General features: G+C 48.8%; 1 long non-coding RNA gene across 1 annotated transcript in view; it reads right to left on the reverse strand.

Annotated features, from left to right (window-relative positions):
• Positions 1–2,854: 2,854 nt before the first annotated feature.
• The window catches only part of LOC139233686 (uncharacterized), a 32,619-nt gene continuing 8,842 nt past the window's right edge, over positions 2,855–26,631 (reverse strand). The window contains exons 2-3 of the long non-coding RNA XR_011588198.1: positions 24,776–24,908; positions 2,855–2,918 (exon numbers count right to left, since the gene is read on the reverse strand). This is a non-coding gene — a long non-coding RNA (uncharacterized lncRNA). The remainder of the gene's footprint in view (positions 2,919–24,775; positions 24,909–26,631) is intronic.

A 26,631-nucleotide genomic window follows, 5' to 3' on the forward strand; every position in this document is an offset into this window, starting at 1 on the left:
TTTTGGGCCAAAATCATCAGAATGGGCGAAATCAACACCCATAATATCGCCCAGTATTAGTTTCCGCACTGATTTAACACCGAGATTCAATAATACCGCCCGCCCACTTGTTTTTGTTGCAAAGAGCATATTTACCGAAACTAGCTGCCATGAGATCACCCAGCATCAATTTCACCACCTCATACATATGACCCGCAATATCGCTCACCCAAAAAAAACGTCCACAAAAAGTGGAACTGACCGGAAGTAATCACAGTGTTATGGACACGCCGTTCTACATCACATGTCACGTCCTTTAAAAGGCTGCCGTGCTTCAACCTCGGGGGAGTTCGGCTGTACTCTGCAGGTCGTTGGAGTTGATGTGAATATCTGTAAAAACATCTTGACCACACTGTGACCGATTGGAACTGAATAGGTGTCTTTGTTGGGACATTCCTTGTTTGTGACCAACCGGTGGAAAACAGAGAGCTACTGCAATGAGGCATGTCCTTTCTCATCCTCTCTTGGTGACCAATTAGATGCAGCAGACTCGAGATCACTGATGGTACGCTCCACTTCATTATGTGCCCAATGTAAGACATGACAGATGAGGGGGACCAGACGTTACACCCCCCGCAAGTACAGGGAGAAGCATTCTTACCTCGACTTGCCCGACACCACTTGACTTCGGAGACTGCACTTCCACAAAGAGGGTATCACTGAGGTATGTCAGCTGATAAGGACAGATCTGCAGCCTGCCAGCAACATCAGAACTGCACTGTCCATCGAGGTCAAAGTCACTGCAGCACTGTCGTTCTTTTCAGGCCACAGCTGGAGACATTTGCGGTCTGTCTCAGCATGCCACACATCGCTGCATTAGACAGGTCACTGAAGCCCTGTACACACACAGGAGGGACTTGATCAGCTTCCCTATGACCAGGGAGGCACAGAGTGAGAGGGCTCTAGGATTCTCCAGAATTGCAAACTTCCCCAAGGTGCAGGGAGCAATAGACTGTACGCACATTGCGACACGAGCACCTTTTCAGGATGCAGAGCTTTTCAGGATCCACTCCCTGAATGTCCAACTGGTTGTCAACCACCAGCAAATTATACTGGCAGTGAATGCTCAATTTCCGGGCAGCATCCATGATGCTCACATCGTGCATGAGAGGACTGTATCTGACTTGTTTAACAATCAGCCACAAGGTCAATGCTGGATGCTTGGTGAGAAACGATATGGCCTCACCACCTGGCTGATGACCCCCCTGCGTGACACCCACACTGAAGCCGAGATGCACAGAGCAACTCACAGTATCATGGAGAAAACCATTGGCATGCTGAAGCAGCGCTTTAGATGCCTGGTGCACTCAGGAGGTGAGCTCCAATACCAACCTGAGCAGGTAGCTCAATTTGTGGTGGTGTGCTCCATACTGCACAACTTGGCTATCGGGAGGGGACAAGAATTGCCTGATGAGTCTGACAGTCCACCTCACCAGAGAGAGGAAGAGGAGGACGAGGAGGCGGACGCTGACATCGGGCCAGACAATCAGGCTGACATTGAAGCCATGCCCCCACCCCCCTGTAGACTGCATGAAAGGGCCCGTGGTGACATGATAGCTGCAAGAACCTTACATCAGGAGCTCATCAATGATCGCTTTGCCTGAAAGTACTTTGGTGTTATTTGCAAGGCTGACACACTGCTGGGTGTGCAGGTGATACATCAATGGTGGGCATCACCTTGGTGACAGTTAAAGTTTAAATTGATTGAAGTTAAGTGTAATTATACCTTTTGATGTTAAGGAATCACCAGCGTGTAATGGTGCAGCTATCTGAGTCAAAGCGCTACAAGGTTTTGTTAAATAAAAAACATTTAAACTGAACATTAGTTTGAAATCATAAGTATTTCTGTACAAACCAATCCTCCCCCTACCACCAACACCCCCCCCCTCCCCCCCCGGCTTCTCCTCTCTGCTTCTCCTCCCCACCTCTACCCCTTCCCCTCCTGACTCCAAGCTGTCTGGCCGAGGAGCTCCTCAGATGATGCTTCAGTGGCGGAGGCTGGAGTGGGGGGTTGACGGCCAAATCGCTGCTTGGACGGATACATGAGAGGACAGTCCTGAGGTGGGAACGTGCTCCGAGCCAGAAGCAAGATGTCGCTGCTGGCTCTCATGTGGTCAGCAATGGGGGTGCAGCACTCCCTGGGTTCTAGACTCTGGATTTATTTGGGGGATGTGATAAAGTGCAAGAGACAACTGGTTTGGTGCAAAAGAACTTAGATTTTATTAAAGACAAGAAAATACAATGTCAAACTTATAATCACTCAAGTAAAGAACAGTAAATCACACATTCAAAGGGGTTACACTGAATAATACACCTCCCACTTCCCAATGCCCAATACTGACTAGGTTAAACTCCAGGGCAAAGAAGGACTATGCTCACCAATCCTTTACTAGTAGTTAGTGATGGTTTGCGATTTCAGGGTTCGCTGGATTCTGTAGTTCTGCTTGCTGTACCCTGAATGTCAGAGAAGACATCTTACTGCGCAATCTTCAGTTGGGTGGGGTCCACTGATGCGGTAAGGTGTGTTTTGGATTTATGGGGTGAGTACGCACTTTCTTTCGTTAGAAATAGGTTCAAAGTCACTTTAGGTAATGTTTTCACCTGTTGGTCGTCAGGCCTAGGTTGTAGAGTGGAAACTTTCGACTCTTCAGTTTCTTCCTTGCGGAGTTTTGTTTCGAAGTTGGTCGATCGTGGTATTTTTGGTGGTACAATGTTGGCTGTGGTCGGTTGCTGCCGCGATGGTGATGTTCTTCCTTCCTTTTCCAATTTCAGGACGTTGAGGCTGGAGAAGTTAAAACTGCTGCGGTGGTCTCTCTCCCTTCTTGATGCTCTAGGCTGCTGTGTGCATACCTTCTGCTAAGCGTCCCTAGCAGTGTCTTCTGAAGCACAAGCATACCCTTTGTTAAAGCAGAGCCCAGTTATACCTTTGGAGCTATTCTAACCTTCACACCAAATCAGCCCCTGATTCTTTGTTTAATTTTGGCGGGCTTGATATTTCTTTGTCATATTTAGGCGGGCCCATTAAATGTTAACCTGTCTCGGATGTGTCGATCTTTTAAATCTGTTTTCTTGATGGGAATATTAGCTTTGGTATTTGCAGCGTCTGTCTGTGCTTGGGTTTTCCATGTGGGCTGGATGTGCCATTGTTATTATGAATGTGCTGGAATGGTTTTCCAGATCAGGATGATGGTTAGCTATCTCTGGGTTAATTGTTGCTATGTTAAAGTCTCCTGGGGAGAAGGGTTTTCGAGTATCCACAATTCTCCAGACAATTTGCTTTAGCTTCAATACCCCAGACAGCTTCAATAGTCAAAACTGGCTTCTTTGAAGGATGGTTCCTTTAGTTCTTAGCCCTGCCCACACAGACTCAATCTGCCTTGTAAAATCCCAAATTCGATTAAAGTTTGTAGTTTCTTCCATGTGCACTTTAGGATCTCAAACTTTCTGGTAGATAGTTCCAAATTAAATTTCCTTTCCAATGAGTCCAAACACTGGGGGAGTTCTCCCATGAATTTTGCAACCCTTCAGTCCTCCCTGTGTCACTCTACACACTTGAGTGTCATGCTAGGTGAGCAAAATTCCTGATCTCCCCCTGTATTTACTTATCTAAAACTTTAATGTGCATTCCCCTTTGAAATGCATGCAGTTTACAGGCAAATACAGTCATTCAAATTCTGTTACAGCCTAGAGGGGGCCCGACACCTCTCCATTTCTCCGTTTTTACAGTAAAGATAAAGGTACATAGTCAAACACATTTTTTAAGTAACATTCTTACAACACTCGATTTCTGCGCTTTTACAGCAGGTGAAAATGAAAACAAATCAAACATGGTAATATGCTGTCACTGACCGGACACCAGAAATGTTGTCCATGCTGGTAATGGGGCGCACTGGTGATGACACAATATGTCCCAGCCCCTGTGTATGTTACCTGTGGAGGGACCTGGTCTTGTGCCATGAGCTCCATGGTACAGTTAATGGGCTGTGCGCCAGCAGCTTTAAACCCGCACTGTGGTTTAACATAGGCGTTCAAATGCTGGGGACAAAGTATTATACGTGCACCCCGGCTCCGGCACCCGGAGAGGTCAGTACTCATCATAGCGCATCTTCTTGAATGACTCCAATGTTCTCCACCCTGTATACTGGTGCGGGTCAGGCTGTCCCACCCATGACCGGCAACCTTAGTACTATCCCCATGATGGTGTGATTAGAACGCCCGCAATCTACTGGGACAGGGTAGGCTTCAGAGGCTAAATGAAGCTGGCACGGGCTTAGTGAATTACTGTACAGGTGGAGGGCTGCCAGGTGCTTGTTACTGATCCAGGAGGGGACCAAACCTTGTTTTAAATCCTCCAGGTTGTTGCGGCCCTCGCCCAGCAACCATGCACACCTTGTTCTGTGCAGCCTGGTCGGAAGCGTTTCTATCCTCCCGTATGAGTGTTTTTCCAGCTCAGCCACAATTTCTTTTAAATGGACCATCATAGCCTGGTCCTCGTGTAGCTCTGAGCCTACAACTGTGTTTTTCTCTTTCAGCATCTTTCTCAGTTGGTTCTTTAGACCATTTATCTGCGTTTGCAGTTGTATATCGTCCAGGCTATTTATCACAGAGGACCCTGTATTATATGCAGTAAAAATGTCATTCAAGGTTCCGCTTCTAGGTCTCCCCATGCCCGTGGTGTCCCTAGCGTGTAGGCTATATAAATCTGCTTTGTCTACATTCCCAAAGTCTAACTTGTAAAATTTCTTGAACATTTCTCTGAATAGGGCCTGGTACAGCTGTTCTGTTTCCTTCGGGCACCATGCAACTAAGTGCACCTCGGTAAGGTTTAAAATAACTGAAGCTACTGCGTAGTGTACCCCCTGGTATAACACCTTTTCGGTCAGTACCAATACTAATCCGTTTCCTGGTCCCTTGTTGGGGGTAGGACAGTTTTCTATTATTGTTCGCACTGGCAGGGTTGTGGACAGGGGTTTCTTAATGTGTGCTCTTAGTTCGGTGCCGTTAATTGGGAGTGGGGAGTGTGGGACCGTGCACCCGTGTAGGCTGGAATCCCAACCCATCCCTTCCCCGTCAGCTTGCCATTGCCTGGTGAAGGCGATTGATATGCCTGCGGGACAGGTCTCCTCTGATCCCCAATGCAGATGTAAATTCCCTGTTCAGACTTCCACCACTTGTCCCAACACACCTTCACTCCTCCCCGTGTTCCCGTGATGGTACGGTACGGATCATTACCAAGTCATTCCCAGTCAGATTCCTGGTCTCCCGTGTCCTTGCTCAGCTTCCTGAGCCACCACCATCTACCCAGGGAAATCTGCCCTTTACAAGTCAAACATACATGTTTTCCCTCCGTAACACTAACCTGCGCAGCAACAACCTGTATCCTGGGGAATGGAACGGACGCCTCCCCATAGGTAAACCCTTCCTGGATGGAGTAGCGGGTGGAATTAGACCCCAGCCACCCTGGCCACCTCCCTTTGTGGATAAATGGCGAGCTCTTCCACACCCAGTGTGCCACCCCCTGTAGTCACGATCGGTGCTCTCTCTCCCGAGCACCCATAAATGAGGGATTTTTCCATGTCTCCTCGGCCGCCGCTGCTCATCTTTATCAAGGCGAGCAGGAACAGGACCCTTCTCATGTTGTTCTCCTTCCGTAGGGGCACATAAAACAGATTGTCCGCCCTGAGAAAAGCTCTCTGGCTTGACAAAAGGTGATCGAATTCTAATTTGGCTCATTTCTTCTCGGAGAACACAATTCAGTCTTTAATCGACTGGCTGTCTTTTCCAGTTCCCGTAGGAATGGATGTCTGTTTTTAACTTTGTATCATCTTACCCCTATCATTCTTGCAGTGCTTCTTTTACTGCCGACAAGATGGGGTCTTTTTCCTTTTCCCCAATAACTAGTACATATGTCACTATTTAGTCACCGGCTGTCGGCTGAAACTCTTACATTCTATATTCATCTAAACATTCTTATCCTATTCTACTCATTTCACTCCTTCCATACGTGTGGTTTCTTTTCGGTCGTAGTGACCTGAAATCATTACACGCATAATCTACACTACGCTAGATTCTTACTAAACATACTTTAACTCGTATCATGCTATTTCTGTGCATTTGCCACCGGTCTCCGGATGGCCAGGTTAATTCCTATTCTTCTCCTTTCTTCTCGGGCCTCTGGGTTTCCAGTGGGGCCGGCAGTAAGTCGGCCTGTACCGCAGGACCCGGAGTGTCCTGACCGGAGGTGGGTCTGAGTCCCACACTATCGGGGGAATGTCCCCTCCGGTGCTATAGCACACCGCTCCTTTGGGGGTGGCTGCACGCTTCATTTCGTCCCCTGGGGGCTCTGCCTGGTTGAGGGCTGTGGGCTGGGGACTCCCAATTGGTGGCTGGTCCACCACTATCTCTTCTGGGGGTCCCTCGTCACCCAAGATTACCGGCTTGGGGGCCCTGCTCACAGGCTGGTCCCTGATCCTAGGTACCCCTTCACAGCTGATCCCTCTCCTGGGGCTGAACCACTTAAATTGGGGCGCTGGTGACCATGGTGTCTTAGGCCGTGGCGTGCGGAGAGCCCTTCTCAGGGTTCTGACTACTGGGGGTCCGAGTCCCAAATGATTGGGGGATAGCCCCTCCAGTAACACAGTCCACCGCCCTTCTGGGTGCAGTCTGTGGGTCTGCCATGTCCCCTGTGGGACCTCCACAATCGGGGGCTGCTGGCTGAGGGTCCCTGCCTTTAGCACGGTTCACTTTTTTTGGCTGTCCCTTACATTTAGCTGCTATTCCGGGGTTGAAAAGTTTGCACTGGTTTATGTGGAACCACTTTGTACAGCAGGGCATTTTCACAGCATAGACCATGGGGCTTGCCTTGTAGACAATGTGCTACGGGCCTCAAAAACCCCTACTCGTGCATAGTTCCTGACCATGACCTGGTCCCCTACCTCCCATTCGTGGTGTTCGCGGGGTTCTAGCAGCAGTCGGTTGCTCCGATGCTGTTTTCCCATGTTATTAGCAGCCTGCCAATGAATCTGTTTAAGGTGTTCCATCACATTCCTGACAAAGCTGTCCTGGCTCACTTTCCTAAGCTGACCTTCCGTGAGTACCGGGGCTAATACATGGGTGGGGGTTCGCATGGCTCTGCCGGTCATGAGCTCGTATGGAAAGTACCCCGTGCTCTTTGACTGGCTGGCCCGGATCCCCATGTGGACCAGTGGTAGGACCTCTACCCACCCCTTGGATGAGTCCCCTGTCTCTTTGTTCAGCCTTTCTTTTATAGTGCGGTTTAAATGCTCCACAGGCCCGGATGACTGCGGGTTGTGAGCGACATGCCATTTCCCTTTGAAGCCAAGCATCTTAAGGGTCTCCTGCATCACCTTCCCGGTGAAGTGACTCCCCTGGTCAGACTCCATGTACTGTGATAGTCCCCATCGGGAGAACACCTCCCTGACCAGGATCCTAGCCATTCCCAGAGCAGTAGCTGTTCGGCATGGGAAGGCTTCCACCCATTTGGTGAACATGTCCACCAATACTAGGCAGTACTTGTCGCCTCCCTGGGCAGTGGGTAGGGGCCTGATGTAATCGATCTGGATCGCCTGCTAGGGTCCCTCTACCATCCTGATATGTACCATAGACACCTTCCTTTTCTGGGGCTCAGGGTTGTTGGCAGTGCACACCAGACAGCTGCCGCAGAACTCGCGGATGTCTTCCCTGAGTCCCAGCCACCACCCTGCCTGTTCTACCCATTGCAGGTGGTCTCAGGTCCTGGGTGTCCTGCTCCTGGACCCTCGTGGACCAGCTGGAGGAATTCTCTCCGGTGTTGTTGCAGTACTACCCATTGCTCCCCCCTGAACAGCATGCCTTCTTTAATGACAATCGCTGCGGTGCCGTACGTGTTCAGGACAGTTTTGAGGATGGGGTCTTGGGTCTGAACAGTTTTTAGGTCCGGGGGCAATGCTACTACTGCTCTCCCTGTTGTCTCAATCCTGCCTGTGACTGCTGCAATGGGGCCTGGGTTGTACGGATCCCAGAGCTTGCCCGTGCAGGCACCTTGCTTGGCCAACATGTCAGCCTGCTGGTTTCCCTCACTACGGGGTTCAGTGGTGGAATGTGCCTTCACTTTGTGTATATAGACCTTCCCTTCCTCCCCCACAGCTGCCATGATCTTTTCCAGTAAAGGCTTAATTGCCAGGGGTCTTGCGTCTGCGGATGTGTATCCGTGACGGGACCAGATAGCCAGGTACTCCGTACACAAATTGCATGTGAACATACTGTCCGAGCAAATCGTGTATGGGGTAGAGAATTCTTTGGGGTGTGTGACTACGCACACCACCGCAGACAGTTCAGCGTGCTGGGCGCTCATAGTACTGGGGAGTTTAATCGCCAGGGCAATGCCTGCCTCGGGGTCATAAACTCCGCAGCCTGTGAGTCGTTTGCCCGCAGATACCGTGCTGGAACCATCCACATAGATCTCTCGGCCTGTGGGGTGTAACCCGGCCCGAAAGTTTATGTTAATTTCCCATATCCCTTCTACGGAACACCGGGGGCTGTCCCTGGATAGATCATGTTGGCTGCGAGTCTTGGCTCGCAGAGACCCTTTTCCCTTAGGTTCATCTGAGAGAGAAGTAGGGTCCAGCGAGCAATGCGGGCACTGCTCACTGTCCCATCCTTGATTCTCCCTTCCAGGAGCATTTGGGTGGGCGTATAGTTGGTGAGGAGTGTGATAGGGGACCCCCTGTGAAGATCAGTGATCTTTTCACAGCCCAGTGAGTGGCTAGGAGGTGCTGCTCACAGTTGGAGTATCCCTTCTCCATGTCCGTGAGTATCCTGGAGGAGTAGACCACTGGTCTCAGCCGGCCATGCCGCTCTTGGAGCAGTACTGCGCTCAGGCTGCCCCCACTGGCTGCTACCTCCAGGAAAAACTCTTTACCCCCATCTATGGCCCCGAGAGCTGGCGCAGTCTGCAGGTCTCTCTTGAGCTGGATAAATGCTACCTCGCAACCTTTGTCCCATTCCCACTCCACTCCCTTGTGTAGGAGTTGGAGCAGAGGGGCTGCTGTGGCTGCATAATCCTCAATGAAATCTCTGCAGTACCCGGTTAGCCCTAGAAAAGATCTTACTCCTGTTACTGTGTTGGGGGCAGGTAACTTCTAGCTTTGTCAATGGCTCTTTCCCCAGCACGCACAGCCAGTCCCAGGAATTTTACTTCCTTCTGGCTGATCTGTGCCTTCTTGGGGTTTACTTTAAATCCTTCTTCTTTCAGCAGCTCCAGCAGTTCAGCCAGCAGTGGGCCATGCTCCTCCCCCTCATCAGTGAACAGAAGCAGGTCATCCACATACTGTACCAACTGCTGGGGTCTGCTGAAGTTCTTTAAACAGTTGGCCATACACAGATGGAAAATACTGGGGCTGTTGTGGAAGCCCTGAGGGAGACAGTTCCAAGTATATTGCTGTCCTTTTAAGGTAAAAGCAAACTTGTACTGATCTTCCTTTCTTAAAGGTATGGACCAGAACCCGTTGGAAATATCCAGCACCGTGAAGGTGGTCGCGGAGGCTGGGATACTTCCAATGAGGTCGGCGACGGCGGCAACGGTGGGTGCACAGGCGGGGATGTTACGGTTGAGTACTCGATAGTCCACCATGGCTCTCCACGAGTTGTCCAGTTTCTTAACCAGCAACAATGGAGAGTTCGCATGGGTAGCTATTGGTCTCAATGCCCCCTGTTTAACCAGAGAACCCAAGGCTGTTTCCATGTCTGCCTCTGCATCCCTGGGGAAGTTGTACTGTTTCTGTGGTCGGGTCATGGGGTCCCCATCTACGCTAACCTCGACCCCGTTTATCCTCCCACAGTCGTGTTTGTGAGTGGCAAAAGCTGCAAGGTTTGCCCTCACATAATCTTGGTACTCTATCAGAATGTTACTGACCAGTGATTCAAGGTTGTAACCCTCCTTTGACTTCATGGTGCACACCATCTCTTTTCCCCATTTTTCTGGGATAACCACCACCTCACTCTCCTGTCCCGTACAGACTGACCCCAAAAGACAGTGGTTTCTTAAATCCACTCGGATTCCATGGCCTAGAATGAAGTTAGCCCCCAGGATCCCCCTCCCTTCCTGTTCCCACTTCATTAGGACACAAGTCCACTTGGTGTGGAGTGTTCCCAAATGAATAGAGAGTGGAACGGAGAATGAGCCAGCCTACTCGGTGCCTGTGAAACCCACCAAGCTGTGGGGTACCCCGCTAGACAGAGGTGAGGTGGCGGGGTTAGCTGCATAGACGAGGGTGTAAGTCCCTTTCACCTTTTCCACTTCCATCTGAACGGTCGGTCTCCCCCACGCATCATACTCGAGGGAACACAGGTGAACAGGCTGCGCCTGTCCTAGTCACTGTTTTGGCTGGGATGGGGCAGATGGGGCTTCGTAACCGGTGGCAGCGGCTACCCTCCAAGGGCCATCTAGCATTGTTCGAAGCGCAGTCGTGAATGTGTCAAACGTGTGGGGAGAGACTGGCTTCTCGGTCTCAGTCGTTTGGGCAGGGGCTGGAGAATTCTTCCCTGCGCTACTCTTCCATGGATTCCTACAATCCTTTCTCCAGTGCCCACTCTTTCTGCACCCGAAGCAGGTACGTTTTGTGTCGGAGGGGTTGCCCCCTCCTGGTGCCATTCCCTCCTATCCTGACTAGGTCTGATCTCATGAACCTTTCCCTTGGGTGGGTGCTCTTCTGTCCTCCTGCCGGTAGGCTAGGGTCAGTTGCCTGACCACTCCCTCTGGGGATCTCTCGGGTCAAACCAGGCCTCAGCATTTGTTCTTATTCATGGCAAACTGTTTGCCACTAGGCTTCAGAGCCAGTGGGCTCTCTCGTCCCGGCTTAGGTGATCCCGGTTGAGGTCCCCTCCACAGGCGCTCTGGTACACAGGCCACAGTCTGTCTGTGAAAGCCTGTGGGGTTTCCCTATGAGCTGCACTGTTTTCTCTACTCTGGAGAAGGGACTCCCGTCATTACAGCCCATGGCATCTAGAATGTCTTCCTGGACGGAGGCACAGATGCTCTGCTCCCTTTTGCTCTCGACAGAGAGGGACTGGTACACTTGACGTCCAGTGAGAGGAGGAGCATTTTTGCTATCTCGGCATCATCGCACCCGTTAATATCCCCTGCCTGTTCTACTTCCATAAAGTGAACCGAAGGGTCTCCCTTTGGAGTGAGCTTTCCCAGGTGGCCCTCGTAGCCCTAAGCTGTTGGGTAGTGTGGGGAACCACAAATTGATTTTCCAGGGGCCCATGACCCCCAGCACCGGTGGGCAGGCCGAACTTCTGCTGTCGGACCGGACACATCGGCCCCGGCTCTGGCTCTTCCTGCTCTGGCTTGTCCACCCCTCCTTGCTGCCAGGCCGAGCTGAACCTCAGCACCACAGGTGGTGGTCCATTATCCTTGTCCACCCCGCAACTCATTCACCCCTCCTGCTGCTGAACCGGTGTAGTCACCGGCACCACAGGAGGCGGTTGAACAGTTTTCTCCTTCTCTTCCAGGTTTACCCGGGCCGTACCCGGGCTTATTGGGCATACCATGCCTTTTGCCTTGGACAGAGCAAGGGTTAAACTCTTGCTTTGTTGCCGGCAGGGACCGTGGTCTTCTGACTCAAACCCATTAGTGCTAGCTACTTTATACGCTGCTTGTAAGTCTCTTAACTTCTCCTCCAGCTCTTTTACTTTAAGGGTGAGGCCAGTATTTTCCTCCCACAGTATCTTTTCATTATTCCTAACCTCGGTAACCTGACACTGAAAATAGTCCTGGCTGTTCTTAAACCTCTTCATTAGCTGCGCCTTTCCATACTTCAGCTTACGGCGTTCTCCCCATGACCTTTCTCCTGCCATAGTCCTTTCATGTGATGTCTCTGCACATTCCCATAGTTCTGCCTGTAGTGACTTGATGTTCTTGTCTAGGAGTTGGACCTGTCACTGTAGACAGACCAACCAAATTGCCTTTTCTACTGATTCTTTATGGTACTTGTTTGCTGTCCACTGGGCTGCAGCATCTCCCGGATGCTCAGCGTGCAATAGATCAAGCACACATTCCTTAGTGACATTCACTTTCTTGTAAACATAGGAGGAAATCCTCTCTTCCATCTTGGTTCTTTCCTCCAAAACAGCACTCTCTGCATCACATCCCTTATACCAGAGTCCTGCCGCGGTTGCCATTTCTGTAGTGGTAGTGTGTGGGGTCAGGTTCACCTCTGACCTTCTGAGCGGTTCAAATCGCTCCCACTCCCTGGGTTCTAGACTCTGGATTTATTTGTGGGATGTGATAAAGTGCAAGAGACAACTGGTTTGGTGCAAAAGAACTTTGTATTTTCTTGTCTTTAATAAAATCGATGTCAAACTTATAATCACTCAAGTAAAGAACACTATATCACACATTCAAAGGGGTTACACTGAATAATACACCTCCCACCTCCCAATGCCTAACACTGACTAGGTTAAACTCCAGGGCAAACAAGGACTATGCTCACCGATCCTTTACTAGTAGTTAGCGATGGTTTGCGATTTCGGGGTTCGCTGGATTCTGTAGTTCTGCTTGCCGTACCCCGAACGTCGGAGAAGACTTCTTACTGCACAGTCTTCAGTTGGGTGGTGTCCGCTGATGCGGTAAGGTGCGTTTTGGATTTATGGGGTAAGTACGTACTTTCTTTCATTAGAAATAGGTTCAAAGTCACTTTAGGTAATGTTTTCACCTGTTGGTAGTCAGGCCTAGGTGTAGAGTGGAAACTTTCGACTCTTCGGTTTCTTCCTTGTGGAGTTTTGTTTCGAAGTTGGTCGATCGTGGTGTTTTTGGTGGTACCACGTTAGCTGTGGTCGGTTGCTGCCGCGATGGTGATGTTCTTCCTTCCTTTTCCGATTTCAGGACGTTGAGGCTGGGGAAGTTAGTTAAAACTGCTGCGGTGGTCTCTCTCCCTTCTTGATGCTCTATGATGCTAGGATGCTGTGTGCATATCTTCTGCTAAGCGTCCCTAGCAGTGTCTTCTGAAGCAAAAGCATACCCTTTGTTAAAGCAGGGCCCAGTTATACCTTTGGAGCTGTTCTAATCTTCATGCCAAATCAACCCCTGATTCTTTGTTTAATTTTGACGGGCTTGATATTTCTTTGTCATATTTTGGCGGGCCCATTAAATGTTAACCTGTCTTGGATGTGTCGATCTTTTAAATCTGTTTTCTTGATGGAAATATTAGCTTTAGTATTTGTAATGTCTGTCTGTGCTTGGGTTTTCCATGCGGGCTGGATGTGCCATTGTTATTATGTATATGCTGGAATGGTTTTCCAGATCAGGATGATGGTTCGCTATCTCTGGGTTAATTGTTGCTATGTTAATGTCTCCTGGGGAGAAGGGTTTTCGAGTATCCACAATTCTCAGACAATTTGCTTTAGCTTCAATACCCCAAACAGCTTCAATACTCAAAACTGGCTTCTTTGAATGATGATTCCTTCAGCTTTTAGCCCTGCCCACACAGACTCAATCTGCCATGTAAAATCCCAAATTCGATTAAATTACGTAGTTTCTTCCATGTGCACTTTAGGATCTCAAGCTTTCTGGTAGATAGTTCCAAATTAAATTTCCTTTCCAATGAGTCCAAATACTACGGGTGGGGGTGGGGGGGGCGGGGGTGGGGGGTGGGGTGTTCTCCCATGAATTTTGCAACCCTTCAGTACACACACACACACACACAAACACACACACCCTCACACACACACACACCCTCACATACACACACCCTCACACATGCACCCATACTCACAGACACACTCACACACCCTCACACACACCCTCACACACATACCCTCACACACATTCGCACACGCACCCACACATACCCCCACACACACACACACACCCTCAAACACACAGCCACACGCACACACACCCACCCTCACACACACACACCTCACGCGCACACACACCCTCACACACACAGCCACATACAACCACCCACACCCACACACACTCACCCACACACTCACCCACACACTCACCCACACACTCACCCACACACTCACCCACACACTCACCCACACACTCACCCACACACACACCCACACACACACCCACACACACACCCCTACGCACACACCCCTACGCACACACCCCTACACACACCCTCACACACGCACACCCACACACACACACGCACCCCCACACATACATTCACACGCACCCCCACACATACATTCACACACACCCTCACACACAACTGCACACACACACGCACCCTCACATACACACACTCCCTCACACCCATACACACTCACACTCACACCCATACACGCACACACTCACCCTCACACACTCACCCTCACCCTCACACACTCACCCTCACACACTCACCCTCACACACTCACCCTCACACACTCACCCTCACACACTCACCCTCACACACTCACCCTCACACACTCACCCTCACACACTCACCCTCACACACTCACCCTCACACACTCACCCTCACACACTCACCCTCACCCTCACACACTCACCCTCACACACTCACCCTCACACACTCACCCTCACACACTCACCCTCACACACTCACCCTCACACACTCACCCTCACACACTCACCCTCACACCCTCACACACTCACACTCACCCTCACACACTCACACTCACCCTCACACACTCACCCTCACACACTCACCCTCACACACACAACCTCACACACACAACCTCACACACGCGCACACGCGCACACGCACACACACACACCCTCACACACACCCTCACACCCTCACACATACCCTCACACACACACCCTCACACACCCTCACTCACTCTCATTTACTCACTCACTCTCTCACACTCTTACTCTTTCAGTCACTCAGTCACTCAGTCACTCAGTCACACTCTCACTCTTACTCTCACTCTCACTCTCACTCTCACTCTCACTCTCACTCTCACTCTCACTCTCACTCTCACTCTCACTCTCTTACTCTCACTCTCGCTCTCTCTCCCTCTCTCTCTCTCACTCACTTACTCACACTCACTCACTCAATCTCACACTCTCTCACTGTCTCTCTTTCTCATTCACTCACTCACTCACTCTTACTCACACTAACACTCACTCACTTTATTGAACGGGTAGTATGTTATTTAGATGACATACTAATTTCAGCACCAAACAGGCAAATTAAGAATAACATTTTGAATGAAGTCCTCAAACGGCTGGAGAAGCACAGAGTACGAGTGACTGCTCGCAAGTGTGAGTTATTTCAAAACTCAGTGGAATACTTAGGACACAGAGTAGGCTAAGATGGTTTACATCCAACCAAGGGAAAGCTGGATGCTATCAGAAATGCACCCACTCCCAAGAATGTCACTGAACTTCGATTATTTTTGAGTCTTTTGAACTATTATGGGAAGTTCCTACCAAATTTGGCTACAGTATTACATCCACTGAATGAACTGTTAAAAAAACAGGTCCATTGGAAGTGGTCAGAAGAATGTATACAGCATGCAAGGAGTGTAAAAGCCAATTGGTAGACAGCGCCATGTTAGTTCACTATGACGTATCTAAGGAGAATCATGATATAGGTAGAGTAAGAAAGAGAAGTGTGAAATTGAATCAGAAGGTTAGAGTGAAGAACCATCACCATAAATGGTTAAAGTGGTTACCAGGGTGGTGAAGATATGCGGTCCTCGCACATATTTGGTCAAGGTGTTTGAGCATGGACAGTTTAGGCTTGTTCACATTGATCATATTTAACCTACAGATGTGGAAGGAGTTGAAAGTTGGAATGATTCGATTATTTCTGACTCATCAGATAGTTTTGATACAAGTAAAGTACCAGTAGCAAATCCTGCATCAGATGTACTGGAAACAAATCCATGAGAAAGTCAGAATTTAAGTCTGAGTCTGTGTCAGGCAGACAAACAGTCTGAAGTTGTAGGGAGTCCAAATGTAAATCAAGGGCATCCCTTGGAGGAAAACTTTCCTCAGGATCAGCCTTGAATGAGTAAGTCCAACACCATGTTTGGAGCGTGTGTGTGTGTCTGGAGCGTGTGTCTGGAGCGTGTGTGTGTGCCTGGAGCGTGTGTGTTTGTATGGAGCATGTGTGTGTGTGCGTGTGGAGCGTGTGTGTGTGTGGGGAGCGTGTGTGTGTGTGTGGAGCATGTGTGTGTATGTGGAGCGTGTGTGTGTGTGGAGCTTGTGTGTATGTGTGGAGTGCGAGTGTGTTTGTGCAAGCGTGTGTGTGTGTATGTGTGCAAGCGTGTGTGTGTGTGTGTGCACGAGCTTGTGTGCGCGCGAGCGTGTGTGTGTGTGTGCGAGCGAGTGCGAGCGTGTGTTTGTGTGCGAGCGTGTGTGTGTGCGCGAGCGTGCATGAGAGTTTGTGTGTGCGTGTGTGTGTGTGTTCTGGCTTATTTCAAAATTTTTCACCTTCAGTAAATTTTTTTACTGAGGCCCAAATGAACTCTGGACTGAACTGGACTGAGTTTGACTGCACTCTCAGAAACAAAGAAGCATTTATATTGCGCCTTTCATATTCTCGCGACTTCACAAAGCGTTTTTGAAGCATAGTATTTTTGAAGCGTAGTCATTATTGTAATATAAGAAACACGCCAGTCAATTTGCGCTCAACAGAACTGCTGGCCTGATTTCGATCAGCTAGCTATCAGAGCAGGGATCGGACTTTCTGCCCGCTCACTCACTCCCCTCACCAACTGAAGGGGAAATGTATTTCAGCCAACACTTGTGCTGAAGGTGTGGGCACTGCCTGTGGGAGGGAATGAACACAGGAGCTGTGAGCGAGAAACAGGATGTGAAAAAAAGAGCTAAACAGAAAAAAAAGATGGAGAGAGAGAGATACAGAAGGGCAGAAAGAAAGAGAACTTACATTTATGTAGCACCTTTCACAACCACTGAACGCTTTACAGCCAATGAAGTACTGTTGGAGTGTGGTCACTGTTGTAATGTGGGAAACGCGGCAGCCAATTTGCGCACAGCAAGCTCCCAAAAACAGCAATGTGATAATGACCAAATAATCTGTTTTTGAGGGATAAATATTGGGCAGGACACCGGGGAGAACTCCCCTGCTCTTCTTTGATATAGTGCCGTGAGATCTTTTACGTCCACCTGAGAGAGCAGACGGGGCTTCGGTTTAACGTCTCATCCAAAAGACAGCCCCTCCGACAGTGCAGCACTGGAGGGTCACCCTAGATTTTTGTGCTCAAGTCTGGGACTTGAACCCACAACCTTCTGACTCAGAGGCAAGTGTGGTACTCACTGAGCCACGGCTGACAGAAAACAGGAGCAGACAGAGTGCCGCACAGGATCAAAGAGCGAGGAAAGCAGACAGTTTGCACAATAGTATAACGGGTAATAGCGGCTGGGCAACCCGTTTTACATCACTCCCAGTGAAATCTATGGAAATTGAAATGGGGAAAGCTGTGGCTACTAATTAGTAAGTGAGATGCACAGAGCTAGACCTCATTATAGATTAGAATAATTACTGACGCCATCTCCTGTTTGATTTGAGTTTGTCTGTCAGTAATGATTATGTCTGTGCGATTATAAATAGAACAATCTCGCTGTAATCGTGCTCACAAACAAACTTCAAATGTAGCAGAATCTTATACACACCCACCAAAGCATGCCAAAACCCAACAGTATTACTTTATACTTACTGCCCTTACACTTCATAGAGTTCAAACAGAAAGAGAACTCATTAAAAAATTCCCAGGGTTTAATTTAGAATAATCATCACTCGGTCTGCCCACCCTACTCCTCCTCTTTTTGAAAATATTAGTTGAGTTTATTCTGAATATAAAAGATGTTGGAAAAATGGCATTACGGAGACAGGCACCAATGTATCAAATGACACTGAAGGGACCCTTAGAACAGCACAACTATAGGGACTGAACAAGTGCATCGCTCAATCTAACACAACTTATTGAGCTTCCCATCATATCCCCAACCTCAGCTTCCCACCAACCCCCCCAACCTCACCCACTCACCAAATCCCCCAAACTCACACACTCACCAACCCCCCCGCAACCTCACCCACCCATCATATCCCCAACCTCAGCTTCCCACCATATAAATAACAACAACAACTTGTATTTATATAGTATTAGGCAGTCCCTCGTATTGAGGATGACTTGCTTCCACACCAAAAAGGGATGAGTTCACAGGTATGTCAATGAGGGACCTGATATTCCAGATCCAGAACTACATGTTGAAGTGTGGAAGATGCCTGTACGTGGATTTTTTTAACGTGGGGTGACCATTGCACACCAGCCACCACACGGGCTTGACAGAGCTAGGTCTTGGTCCAGTGACAAGGATTAACCAGGACGACTGGAGACCAGCTTTGCTGCACGGACCTAGTGTGCACACATATCGCAGTGTGGGCTGGCCCGTGCTGCCCCTGGGCCCTCGCCTCTTCTGAGCCCTGAACTCTTGCCTCCCCTGGGCCCTGATCACGACGCTCCTGGGCCCTGATCTCTCACCGCTCCTCCGCCACTATCATTTGCCGCACCTCCACCTCGACCTCCCCGCTCCTCTGCTGTACCTGGTCCTGCCCACACTCCAATCGGCGACCTGGATTTTGATGACATCAATCCAGTCGCCCTCCTCAGATCCATCACCCTCCTGGGACAGCTCGCGCTGCACCCTGCAGAGGTTAGCTGCTCCTCTTATCTCTGACCTGCGACCATGGTGTATTTATATAGCGCCTTTAATGTCGTAAAATGTCCCCCAAAAGGCTTAACGGGAGGGTTCTAAGACAAAAAATAAATTTGACACCGAGCCACATAAGAAGAAATTAGGGCAGGTGACCAAAAGCTTGTCAAAGAGATAGGTTTTAAGGAACGTCTTGAAGGAGGAAAGAGAGGCAGTGAGGTTTAGGCAGGGAGTTCCAGAGCTTGAGGCCTAGGCAACAAAAGGCACGGCCACCGATGGTTGAGCGATTATAATCAGGGATGCACAAAAGGGCAGAATTAGAGGAGCGCAGATATTTCGGGGGTTTATGGGGCTGGAGGAGATTACAGAGATAGGGAGGGGCGAGGCCATGGAGGGATTTGTAAACAAGGATGAGAATTTTGAAATCGAGCCATTGTTTAACCGGGAGCCAATGTAGGTCAGCGAACTCGGGAATGATGAGTCAGCGGGACTTGGTGCGAGTTAGGACACAGGCTGTCGAGTATTTCATGACCTCTAGTTTACGTAGTGTAGAATGTGGGAGGCCAGCCAGGAGTGCATTGGAGTAGTCAAGTCTAGATGTAACAAAGGCATGGATGAGGGTTTCAGCAGCAGATGAGCTGAGGCAGGGGCAGAGACGGGCGATGTTACGGAGGTTTTAATTATGCTGCGGATATGTGGCCGGAAGCTCATTTCAGAGTGAAATATGACACCAAGGTTGCGAACCTAGTTTAGGCTGGTTCAGTCTCACACAGGAGTTGGGAAGAGGGATGGAGTCGGTGGCTAGGGAACGCAGTTTGTGGCGGGGACAAAAGACAATGGCTTCGGTCTTCCTAATATTCAATTGGAGAAAATTTCTGCTCATCCAGCAGTCTGACAATTTAGAGACTGTGGAGGGGTCGAGAGAAGTGGTGGTGAAGTAGAGCTCGGTGTTGTCAGCGTACATGTGGAAACTGACGCTGCATTTCCTGACGATGTCGCCGAGGGGCAACATGTAAATGAAAAATAGGAGGGGACCAAAGATAGATCCTTGGGGGACACAAGAGGTAATGATGTGGGACCGGAAAGAGAAGCCATTGCAGGTGATTCTCTGGCTATGATTAGATAGATAAGAATATCCCTCACTCCACCTTATCTCCTAACCGCTCCTTCCTATCATATCCCTCAACCCCACCTTCCCACCATATCCCCCAACCTCACCCACCCACCATATTCCTCAATCTTAAATTCCCACCATAACCATCATCCCCACCCCCCCATCCCCCAATCTCACCTTCCCACCATATCCCTCAACCTCATATTCGCATCATATCCCTCAACCTTACCTTCCCACCTATTTTAATGATCGCATAGTTAAGGATCCTCTAGGAAAGAGTGATCATAACATGATCGAATTTCACATTCAGTTTGAGAGTTAAAAACTTGGGTCTGAAACTAGTGTCTTAAACTTAAACAAAGGCAATTACAAAGGTATGAAGACAGAGTTGGCTAAAGTGGACTGGAAAAATAAATTAAAGTGTAAAACGGTAGATAAGCAGTGGCAGACATTTAAGGAGATATTTCATAACTTTCAACAAAGATTTATTCCACTAGACTTTATGAACAGGATAAACCATCCGTGGCTAATTTAGGAGATTAAGGATGGTATCAAATTGAAAGAAAAGGCATACAATGTTGCGAAGATCAGAAGATTGAGAAATATTTAGAAACCAGCAAAGGATGACTAAAAAAATAATAAAGGAAGAAAATAGATTATGAGAGTAAACTAGCAAGAAATATGAACATAGACAGTAAGAGCTTCTACAGGTATATAAAAAGGAAGAGAGTAACTAAAGTAAACGTTGGTCCATTAGAGGATGAGACTGGGAATCAATAATGGGAAACAAGGAAATATTTTGTATCTGTCTTCATGGTAGAAGACACTAAAAACATCCCAATAATAGATAATCAAGGGGCAAAATGGAGGCAGGAACTTGAAACAATCACTATCACAAGAGAAAGGTCAAACTAATGGGACTAAAGGCTGACAAGTCCCCTGGACCTGATGGCCTGCATCCTAGGGCTTTAAAAGAAGTGGCTGCAGAGATAGTGGATGCATTGGTTGTAATCTTCCAAAATTCCCTAGATTCTGGAAAGGACCCAGCAGATTGGAAACCACAAATTTAACGCCCCTATTCAAGAAAGGAGGGAGACAGAAAGCAGAAAAATATAGACCAGTTAGATTAACATCTGTCATTGGGAAAATGCTGGAGTCCATTATTAATGAAGTAGTAGCAGGACATTTACAAAATCATTTACAAAGTCAGCATGGTTTTATGGAAGGGAAATCATGTTTGACAAATTTATTAGAGTTCTTTGAGGATGTAACGAGCAGGGTGGATCAATAGGAACCAATGGATGTGGTGTATTTGGATTTCTAAAAGGCATTCGATAAAGTGCCACATAAAAGGCCACTGCACAAGATAAAAGCTCATGGGGTTGGGGGTAATATATTATCATGGATAGAGGATTGGCTAACTAACAGAAAACAGGGAGTTGGTTATTTTCCAGTTGGCAAACAGTAACTAGTGGGGTGCCGCAGGGATCGGTGCTGGGTCCTCAACTATTTACAATCTATTTTAATGAGTTGGATGAAGGGATAAAGTGTAATGTAGCCAAGTTTGCTGATGATACAAAGATAGGTGGGTAAGAAAATTGTGAGGAGGACACAAAGAATCTGCAAAGGGATATAGGCAAGCTAAGTGAGTGGGCAAAAAATGTGATGTCAGCACAAGGGAAGGAGCTGATTTGGTGAGTAGCTGATGAGTGTTTTTTTTTAGGTTTTAGTTTATTTCTACTAAGTAAGTTCATAATATATTAAATAGAGGCATGACAGGGTGGCTCAGTCCCATGGAGTGCACATCCTGTGCCATGTGGAAAGTCCAGGGCGCTTCTTGCGGTCAACCATGTGTGCAGGAAGTGTCACCAGCTGGAGGAGCTTGAGTTCCGGGTTTTGGAGCTGAGCAGCGGCTGGAGTCACTGCGGTGCATCCACAAGGCTGAGAACTTCATGGATAGCACATTCTAGAGGTGGTCACCCCGCAGCTTAAGAGTGTGCTGGCAGGGAGGGAGTGGGTAACTGCCAGACAGAAGAGGAGGACCAGGCAGCTAATGCAGGAGTCCCCTGAGTGCATCTCACTCTCCAACCGGTACTCTGTTCTGAGTACTAGTGGGAGCCATGGTTCCTCTGGGGTGTGCAGCCAGAGCCAAGTCCACAGCACCACGGGTGGCTCATCTGCACAGGCGGTGGGGGCAGGGGGGAGGAAGAAGAATGGAAGAGCAATAGTGATAGGGGATTCGATAGTCAAGGGAGCAGACAGGCGTTTCTGCGGCTGTAGACGTGACTCCAGGATGGTATGTTGCCTCCCTGGTGCCAGGGTCAAGGATGCCACTGAGCGGCTGCAGGGCATTCTGCGGGGGAGGGTGAACAGCCAAAGGTCGTGGTCCATATTGGGACCAATGACATAGGTAAAAGAGGGATGAGATCCTGCAGGCAGATTTTTGGGAGCTAGGAGAAAGATTAAAAAGCAGGACCTCAAAGGTAGTAATCGCCAGATAACTCCTGGTGCCACGAACTAGTGAGTACAGAAATAGGAGGATAGAGCAGATGAATGTGTGGCTGGAGAGATGGTGCAGGAGGGAGGGCTTCAGATTCCTGAGGCATTGGGACCGCTTCTGGGGGAGGTGGGACCTGTACAAGCCGGATGGGTTGCACCTCAACAGGGCTGGACCAATATCCCCGCAGGCGGGGGGCGGGGGGGTGGAGGTGGAAGGGCGGTTGCTAGTGTTGTTGGGAAGGGTTTAAACAAACTTGGCAAGAGGATGAGAATCTGAGAGTAGTTTCAGAGGGAGCGAAGCAAAGCTGAAATTGGAAAGCAGAAAAATTAGAAAGTGAATTTGAAAGGCAGAGGAAACAAAGTCTAGAAAATAGACAACAAGGGAATTTGGCAGTGCTAAATAGTATCTACTTCAATTCAAGAAGTCTAGGGAATAAAGCAGATGAGCTGAGAGCACAGATAGACACTTGGGTGTACGATATTATAGCTATTACTGAGAGATGGCTGAAAGAGTGGCAGGTTTGGCAGCTCAACATTCCTGTTTACAGGGGGCTAGACTTTCCACTGGACTAATGCCAATATATTGCCCAAAAAGGCAGGCTAGCTCCCATTTCGCTTAAAAAGTGGAAAGTTGGGCCGGAACATCGCCGGAAAATTGCCGGCCCAACTTTTGTGTCACATTGCCGAGATGATCACCGAGATGATTCCCCGCACATCGCCTAACTCAACTTTCGGCACATCGCCCAGCGCAACTTTCGGCACATCGCCCGCACATCGCTGGCCTGATCGCTCACCGAGAAGATCACTGGACATCGTTGGAGAAAAGCTGATTTTACCTGGCCTTCTTCACAGAACTCAGCAGTATGGACGCCATTTTGAAAGTCAGAGGAAGTGAGGAGGCTGCTTAAAGAAGGGGCTTATAATTTATGAGTTATTTAAGGGCCTTTAAGTTACTGATTGATGCACACTCAGTTATATTTATATTTATTTTAGTACAAAGGTCATTTATAGTTATAATGATAGTGATGGGGCCTGTATCTTCTCTGCCATTACTTGTAACTGCTCACATGCTGGAATCTGAAGTTGGGTTTAGTGAAGGGTTCAGTGAAGGGGCCAATCGAAGTGGTGGCAGACTAATGCAGAGGTGGAGGAGATCGTACAGCCGATGAACATACAGGGAAAAGCAATCTTACCTCAACTTGTCTGATAACGCGTGCCTTAGGAGGCTGTGCTTCTGAAAGGAGGTCATCGATGAGATATGCCAGCTCATCAAGGGGGATCTGCAGCCTACCAGCACCATCAGGACTGCACTGCCCATTGAGGTAAAGGTTACTGCGGCTCTATCCTTCTATGCATTGGGCTCCTTTCAGGCTTCAGCTGGCAACATCTGTGGTAACTTTCAGCACGCCACACATTGCTTCATTCGACTGAAGCTCTTTACATTCGCAGGATGGACTTTATAAGCTTCCCTATGACCAGAGAGGTGCAGACTGGGAGGGCTTGGATTTCTCGAGAATAGCAAACTTCTCCAAGGTGCAGAGAGCAATAGACTGCATGCATATCGCCCTGGAAGCACCTTTACAGAATGCAGAGGTGTTCCACTCCCTGAATGTGCAGCTCGTTGTCGACCACAACCAAATAATCATGGCAGTTAATGCTAAATTTCCAGGCAGCATCCATGATGCGCACATCCTGCCTGAGAGCACTGTTTCTGGCCTATTTAACAGTCAGCCACAAGGTCATGGTTGGATGCTGGGGATAAAGGAAATGGCCTTGCCAGCTGCCTCAGGACCCCTCTGTGTAATCCCCAGATGGAAGCAGAGAAGCGTTACAACAAAAGTCACATAGCTACACGCAATATCGTCAAAAAGATAATTGGTGTGCTGAAGCAGTGCTTCAGATGCCTGGACCACTCTGGAGGCAGCCTACAATACCACCCTGACCAGGTCACTGAGTTTATTGTGATGTGTTGCATAACCTAGCTATAAGGAGAGGACAACAATTGCCAGATGGGGCTGCCAGTTCACCTCAGGAGAAAATGGAGGTGGAAGAGGCAGCCGAGGAGGAGGCTGGTGAGGACTTCAGGGAGGATGATCAGCCTGGTGATGAATCCATGGTCCCATGGTCCCACGCACCCCCCCGCCCCCACCCACAAGACTGGAAAAACCCTTTGGGAGTTACGCGGCTGCAAAGCTGTTGCACCAGCAGCTCATAAATGAACGCTTTGCATGAACTTACATTGGGGACAGGCACAGTTACAGATAGGGTTACGATTAGTCAACAGTTGTGTTTGCGTTGAGTTACATTTCATCCTTGCCTGGTCTGGCCTGGCCATTGTTTTACAACAGTTGCATTCATATTTTACCTTAACTTACGTTATTAGAAGACACTGCACAACAATTGTAAAGTGAAATATTTTTTTTTAAACTGTATTAACAAAATGTATTAATTATTTTAATGTAACACCCACAAACCCTCCTCTGTTTCCATATTTTCCTCCTCCTCAGGGTCGGTGCTCTTCCTCCTCCCCTCCAGTGGTGATGACCACCTGCATCTGGAGAGGGAGGGGTTCCGGTCATGCCTCGCTGTGCATGGGTGTTGGTGGACCTGCAAAACACAATTGAGCTTATTGAGTTTATTAGAACGGAAGGGTACACAGTCTTGCACTGCGCTGTGCTGCACTGGTATGCGAAGGAGGAGCAGGACTATTATAATAAATGAGACCAAGAGATGTTACATAACAACACATCACACGGTAGTACATATGGTAGTAAATCCAAGTTAAAATTCAGTGACCCAGAGAGCTCTGGAAGTCAGATCAGTCGGAGAAAGACAGAATGATAAGGGAGTGAATGTTTCTGGGGAGCGGACAGAAAAAGGAACAGATGGCCAGATCACCTGCTCCTGCTCTTATCTCTTATGTTGTCAACCTGAGAGTAGCACAGAGGCTGCATGGGAATCAGGATAGCTGCATGCATAACATGACCTCATTCTTATATTATAATGAAATGACGTTACGTTACTTTAACACTGCTTGACATATTAATCACGTGACGCAAGCAAGGGCTCTGCCTCACCACGGGTGGCCGACCGAGTGTGGCCTCCCACCAGTGCCACAGTGCATTCCTCCAACTCACTGAGGGTTACAAGTTGTGCAGGGCCTCCTCCGTTTCGCCTGCGTTCTGAACGATTCTTCTCTAACTTCTTCTGCAAACGTGAAAAGAGATGGCATAAGCTCATTGACTAGGTACTATCATGGAAAGACAGCAGTCGCCAACGTTATATGCTAATTTGGGGCCCAGAAGAGCTGAGGGCCCAGAGGCAGCGCGGGCCAGCCCACACTGCGATATGTCTGTGCACTGGGTCCGTGCAGCAGTGCAGGTTTCCAGTCGTCTTGGTTATGATGATGATGCTAATCGGGTTTTTAACCACAATTTAGGATCTAATGCTTGACACAAACATCTCTCTCGACTACAATCTCCATTAAAGGATCCCTGGGGGTGGTGGGAATCAGGATAGCTGGTGAACTTGGCAGTGGCAAGAGCTAATGTCCCAAAGTGTTCCAGGGCAGACAGTGAGCAAGGGCAGCTCTCCCCCAGTCCATGCTGGGTCCCTGTGTAAGTGACAGCAGCCAGAGAGACTTAAAAACGGCACAGGTTCATAGCCCTGTCCAGATCTTAGCAGCGAATATATGTAATATATGTAAGAATAACAAGCTTAATTTGAATCCTGGATATTTCTAATTATAATTACAATTTGCATCTTTACAATATAAAATCTATACTTACTCTTGCCAAAGCAACTAGGCTGTTCCAGCGCTTCCGGCACTGGTCGGATCCCCTGGCTTCGTGGGACGCCGACGAGACCACGTCTGCGATCTCGGCCCAGATTTTCCGATACGCCCGGGGTGGGGGTTTCCCACGCCCACCCCGGATTAATTGGGCCCACCCGGAGTGCACCTCTTGGACCAACGCCTCATTGGCCTCATCACTTTTCCTCCCCTTCTCCATATCATGGACACTTTCGTCTGATGATAACGTTTTTCATATCAATTCTATCAATTATCTCTAATTATCTCATTATCTCACTCCCAGTCTGTCCTCTCCTTCCTCTCCTTCCTTTCTGCTCTCTCTATCTCTCTCCCTTTCTCTCTCTCTCTCCCCCTCCCTTTGCCTTCTGCACATGTGTGGATGACCCCTGAGCTCCCGAAATGCGGGAAAACCTGTTTACCAAAAAAAAACACGCATGCACAGAAGGCCGTTGCTAGGGAAGCTTTGCCTTCCACATTGCTGGGCACATTTCGCATCGCTAGGCTATCGCTGAGTTGAAA

This window comes from Pristiophorus japonicus, chromosome 21, assembly GCF_044704955.1.
Source record: "Pristiophorus japonicus isolate sPriJap1 chromosome 21, sPriJap1.hap1, whole genome shotgun sequence".
Classification (NCBI taxonomy): domain Eukaryota; kingdom Metazoa; phylum Chordata; class Chondrichthyes; family Pristiophoridae; genus Pristiophorus; species Pristiophorus japonicus.